Below are 6,000 nucleotides of genomic sequence, written 5' to 3' on the forward strand. Positions count from 1 at the left end.
AGCCATTGCTCCTCCCCCACTGAGCCCGCCCCACTGCCCCTCCCCCTCACTGAGCCCGCCCCACTGCCCCTCCCCCTCACTGAGCCCGCCTCTCTGACGCCACCCTTACAGTGAGACCCCCTCACTCTGGCCCCATCCTCTGTTGCCTCCCCCTCTCTCTTAAACTCACTTACCCCCGGGGGCAGGTAACTGGACTCCCTCACTCGCCGCTTTTTCTCCCGCTCGCGCTGAACGGCCAGGTCAGCTGACCCGCGTCTTACGTCATGGGACGTGGTCAGAACCGGCGTGACGTAGGCGCCTGGGACACGTGACGTAGCAGACGGTTGGCGGGGGGGAGGAGACAGAGAGTGGGAGGGGAAAGGAGTCGGGGAGGTAGAGGGGAGACGGGGAGGGAGAGGTGAGATGGGTGTGGGGGAGGGGAGGAGGAAGGGGGGTGATGGGATGGGGAGGAGGTGGGATGGGGAGGGGGTGGAGGGGAGATGGGGTGGAGGGGGGATGTGGAGGGGGGATGGGATGGGGGATGGGATGGGGGATGGGATTGGGGAGGGGGTGGAGGGGGGATGTGGAGGGGGGATGGGATGGGGGATGGGATGGGGGATGGGATGGGGGATGGGATTGGGGAGGGGGTGGAGGGGAGATGGGATGGGGAGGAGGGGGGGGAGGGGAGATGGGGAGGAGGGGGGGAGATGGGATGGGGAGGGGGGGAGATGGGATGGGGAGGAGGGGGGGGGAGGGGAGATGGGGAGGAGGGGGGGAGATGGGATGGGGAGGAGGGGGGGGAGGGGAGATGGGGAGGAGGGGGGGAGATGGGATGGGGAGGGGTGGAGGGGAGATGGGGATGGGGGGGAGATGGGGATGGGATGGGGATGGGGATGGGGGGGGAGATGGGGATGGGGATGGGGGGGGATGGGATGGGGATGGGATGGGGATGGGGGGGGAGATGGGATGGGGATGGGGATGGGGAGGGAGATGGGATGGGGAGGGGGTGGAGGGGAGATGGGATGGGGAGGGGGGGAGGGAGGGGGGATGGGGAGGGGAGATGGGGGGGGATGGGATGGGGATGGGATGGGGATGGGGGGGGAGATGGGATGGGGATGGGGATGGGGAGGGAGATGGGATGGGGAGGGGGTGGAGGGGAGATGGGATGGGGAGGGGGGGAGGGAGGGGGGATGGGGAGGGGAGATGGGGAGGGGGGGAGGGAGGGGAGATGGGATGGGGAGGGGAGATGGGATGGGGAGGGGAGATGGGATGGGGAGGGGGTGGAGGGGAGATGGGGATGGGGAGGGAGATGGGATGGGGAGGGAGATGGGATGTGGAGGGGGGATGGGATGGGGAGGGGGGATGGGATGGGGAGGGGGTGGAGGGGAGATGGGATGGGGAGGGGGTGGAGGGGAGATGGGATGGGGAGGAGGGGGGATGGGGAGGAGGGGGGATGGGATGGGGTGGAGGGGGGATGGGAGGGGGTGGAGGGGGGATGGGGTGGAGGGGAGATGGGATGGGGAGGGGGTGGAGGGGAGATGGGAGGGGGTGGAGGGGAGATGGGATGGGGAGGGGGTGGAGGGGAGATGGGAGGGGGTGGAGGGGAGATGGGATGGGGAGGGGGTGGAGGGGAGATGGGGTGGGGAGGGGGTGGAGGGGAGATGGGATGGGGAGGGGGTGGAGGGGAGATGGGATGGGGATGGAGGGGAGATGGGATGGGGAGGGGGGGGAGGGGAGATGGGGGGAGGGAGGGAGGGGAGATGGGATGGGGAGGGAGGGGAGATGGGATGGGGAGGGGGGGGAGATGGGATGGGGAGGGAGGGGAGATGGGACGGGGAGGGGTGGAGGGGGGATGGGGATGGGGAGGGAGATGGGATGGGGAGGAGGGGGGATGGGATGGGGTGGAGGGTGGATGGGAGGGGGTGGAGGGGGGATGGGGTGGAGGGGAGAGGGGGTGGAGGGGAGATGGGATGTGGAGGGGAGATGGGATGGGGAGGGGGTGGAGGGGAGATGGGAGGGGGTGGGGTGGGGAGGGGAGTGGGGAGGGGAGTGGGGAGGGGGTGGAGGGGAGATGGGATGGGGAGGGGAGATGGGATGGGGATGGAGGGGAGATGGGATGGGGAGGGGAGATGGGGAGGGGGGGAGGGGAGATGGGGGGAGGGAGGGGAGATGGGATGGGGAGGGGGGGGAGATGGGATGGGGAGGGGGGGAGGGAGGGGAGATGGGATGGGGAGGGGGGGGAGATGGGATGGGGAGGGGTGGAGGGGGGATGGGGATGGGGAGGGAGATGGGATGGGGAGGGGGGGGAGGGAGGGGAGATGGGATGGGGAGGGAGGGGAGGGGGTGGAGGGGAGATGGGGAGGGAGATGGGCTGGGGAGGGGGTGGAGGGGAGATGGGATGGGGAAGTGGGGGAGGGGAGATGGGCTGGGGAGGGGGTGGAGGGGAGATGGGATGGGGAAGTGGGGGAGGGGAGATGGGAGGGGGTGGAGGGGAGATGGGAGGGGGTGGAGGGGAGATGGGATGGGGTGGAGGGATGGGATGGGGAGGGGGGTGGATGGGGGAGATGGGGTGGGGGGTGGATGGGGGAGATGGGGTGGAGGGATGGGTTGGGGGAGATGGGGTGGGGGGCGGAGGGATGAGATGGGGTGGGGGGTGGAGGGATGGGGAGGGGGGGAGATGGGGTGGGGAGTGGAGGGATGGGCGAGATGGGGTGGGGAGTGGTGGGGTGGGGAGGGATGGGATGGGGAGGGGGGTGGAGGGATGGGATGGGGGGTGGAGGGATGGGGAGGGGGGTATGATGGGGTGGAGGGATGGGGAGGGGAGATGGGATGGGGAAGAGGGTGGAGGGATGGGGAGGGGAGATGGGATGGGGAGGGGAGATGGGATGGGGAGGAGAGATGGGATGGGGAGGGGGGTGGAGGGATGGGGAGGAGAGATGGGATGGGAAGAGGGTGGAGGGATGGGGAGGAGAGATGGGATGGGGAGGGGGGTGGAGGGATGGGGAGGAGAGATGGGATGGGGAGGGGGTGGAGGGGAGGGATGGGGAGGGGGTTGGAGGGATGGGGAGGGGAGATGGGATGGGGAGGGGGGTGGAGGGAGGGAGGGGAGATGGGGAGGGGGGTGGAGGGGAGATGTCTACTCATACAAGGAATACAAAATGTTAGCGTGCAGGTACAGCAAGCAATTAGGAAAGCAAATGGCATGTTTAATGCAAGGGGATTGGGTTACAAGAATGAAGAAATCTTGCTACAATTGTACGGGGCTTTGCTGAGAGCACATCTGGAATACTGTGTGCAATTTTGGTCTCCATATTTAAGGAAGGGTATACTTGCATTGGAGGTGGTACAGCGAAGGTTCACTAGATTGGTCCCTGAGATGAGAACATTGTCCTATGATGAGAGGCTGAGTAAATTGGGCCTATCTTCTCTGGAGTTTAGAAGAATGAGAGGTGATCTCATTGAAACATGCAAGATTCTGAAGGGGCTTGACAGGGTAAACACTGAGACATTGTTAAAGATGGCGCTGCTCAAATAATCACAAGAAGGCAACCTAAACACATGGCAGCACACAATGGCCGGAGGGAGAGTGCAGGCCGGGGAGGGAGAAAGCGAGCAGGCAGCGGTGTGTGTGGGGGGGCGGGGGGGGAGGAAGAGAGCACACCCACCACCACCACCAAGGTCTTCGGCCGCGCGCTCTCCCTGCTCTCTTGACAACGTTACGTGATGATGTCATCTGCGCATGCGCTAAGATGACGTCAGCTGCTGGCTGCGTTGTCAATAATCACTTTGTTTGTTTTATAACGCTCCTGTGAAGATCCTTGGGACATTTTATTATGTTAAAGGTGCTATACAAATATAAGTTGTTGTTGAGTCCCAGAGAAAGGGGAATGCAGTGTCCCAGAGGGATGCACTGCAGAGAAATACATGCAGAATAAAAAACAATGTTGGGAATGACACAACACTCTCACCCACTCATTTTTAGTTTATGCATTATGATTATGTAAGACAATTACGATGCAATTACGATAATCCCTCATTACATTTCTCAGATCATTGCTGCAGGGCTGTCAACATTTGGAAAATCTTACCAGTGAGATTCACCGCTGACCTCGAAGGGAGCTGTACACAAAGACCCAGCGATCTCGATGGTGTGGTTTCCCCCTTCTTGACGGCAGTTTAAATGTGGCACCAAATCAAGGGTATGTCTCACGTTTAGCAGCAATGATGTCAACAAGCAGGTGGGCAGCCAATTAGACTGAAGCATTCACATAGCAAACCAGGAAGTTAGCATTTATATAACATTTTTAATGTAGTAAAATGTCCCAAAGCGCTTTGCCGGAGCATCATCAAACCAGATTTTCATAAGGAGATATTTGGACAGGTGACCAAAAGCTCGGTCACAAAGATCGGTTTTAAGGAGCGTCTTAATGGAAGAGAGAGAGGCAGAGAGGTTTAAGGAGGGAATTACAGACCTTAAGGTCCAGGCAGCAGAAGGCACGGCCACCAATGGTGCAGGGATTAAAATTAGAGGTGCGCAAGAAGTGTAGGAGTGCAGACCTTGCGGAGAATTGTGGGCCTGGAGGGATAGGGAGGGGCAAAGCCATGGGATTTGAAAATAAGGATGAGAAATTTAAAATCATGGCGTGGCTGGTCAGGAATGCATAAACTAAACTAACAATGTAGGTCAATGTGAATGGAACTCAGTGTGGGTCAGGATACATAGGTTGCAGAGTTTTGGATAGAGTCACTTATGGCACCGAAGGAGGCCATTTGGCCCATCAAGTCCATGCCTGCTCTCCACAGAGCTATGCAGTTGGTCCCACTCCCCGGCTCGATCCCCATATGAGCTCAAGTTTATGGTTGTTGGAAGATTTGGAGATCAGCAGAGCATTCCAATTGTCAATTTTCCATTCCAGAGCTTCCAGCAATGTTATCCTTTGTCTGATGCTCCCAAGAACCCAACGCTGGATTACTCTGGAACCTGTGACTCCCAGGGACTCAAGAAACCACTGCTCAATGCTCAGTTGAGCAGTATCGGCTGACCTTGCCTCTGATGTTCCTCAGGATAATTGTTTCAGCTCCATTCCTAGACAGGCTGGTAAGGATCAGGAACTCACTAGGAAGGGGAAGGAGACAGAATGCAACTGTATTTGTAGCTGAAATCCCTCACATATTTCCAATTAATAGCATCTTTACATTGTCAGAAAACACAGAGGCAGTGAGAGAGACAAGAGCTCCAGTGTTTGCAATAACACACAAAGCAGAGACAATAAAAATATCACTAAAAGAGAAGTGATGTGAGAAAATCAGTGTGTGAAAATTAGGGCAATAGAAAGAGAGATAGAGAGAGAATCGGGATGAATAGAGGTCATGAGAGGTAGTGAAAGAGAACGAGAGGTAGTGAGAGAGAGAATCAGGGTGATGGAGAATCAGAGAGATAGAGAAACTGAGAGACAGAGAAAATCATAGTGAGAGAGAAAGAGAGATAGTGGCAGAGAGAGAGAGGGAAAGAGATAGTGAGAGGGAGAGAGAATCAGAGACATGGTGAGAGAGAAACAGTGAGATAGAGTGTGAAAGAGAGGGCGAAAACCAGGTTATAGAAAGAATCAGTGTAAGTGATACAGACTGTGAGAGAAACTGCGAGTAACAGAGCGGGAAATGTGAGCATGGGAAGAAACTGGGAGAATGAGAGTTAGTGTTTAACAGGAAATAAGTGTGAAGAAAACAGAGCATGAGAGAGAATTATAGTGAAAGTGTGACAGCAACTGAATGTGATGGGTAAATAGAGTGAGAGAGAGTAACAGAGAGAAACTGAGATGGAAGATGAGAGGAAGGGAGAGCAGGATTGTGAGAAATGGAACAAAATAGAGAGAGAGGGACAGCGAAACTGGGAATGTGGGAATGAAAGGAAGAGTAAAAGATACAAGCAACAGAATGCAAGAAACCAAAACCAAATTTCAGAAAATGAGTGAGACACAGCGTGAGCTAGAATGAAAGTGCAAGAAAATCAGAGAAAAAGGG

General features: G+C 57.7%; 1 protein-coding gene across 5 annotated transcripts in view; it reads right to left on the minus strand.

Moving 5' to 3' along the window:
* LOC137353392 (carnitine O-palmitoyltransferase 1, liver isoform-like) overlaps window positions 1-279 on the minus strand; it is an 87,163-nt gene extending 86,884 nt beyond the window's left edge. For 4 of the 5 annotated variants that reach the window (XR_010969847.1, XR_010969846.1, XM_068019627.1 and 1 more), the window contains exon 1: window positions 174-279. The gene's annotated coding sequence lies outside the window, so the exon portion shown is untranslated. The remainder of the gene's footprint in view (window positions 1-173) is intronic. The other variant, XM_068019619.1, reaches the window with a different exon arrangement.
* Between the last annotated feature and the right edge of the window lie 5,721 nt (window positions 280-6,000).

The sequence above is a fragment of the Heterodontus francisci genome, chromosome 41 (genome assembly GCF_036365525.1).
Source record: "Heterodontus francisci isolate sHetFra1 chromosome 41, sHetFra1.hap1, whole genome shotgun sequence".
Lineage (NCBI taxonomy): Eukaryota > Metazoa > Chordata > Chondrichthyes > Heterodontiformes > Heterodontidae > Heterodontus > Heterodontus francisci.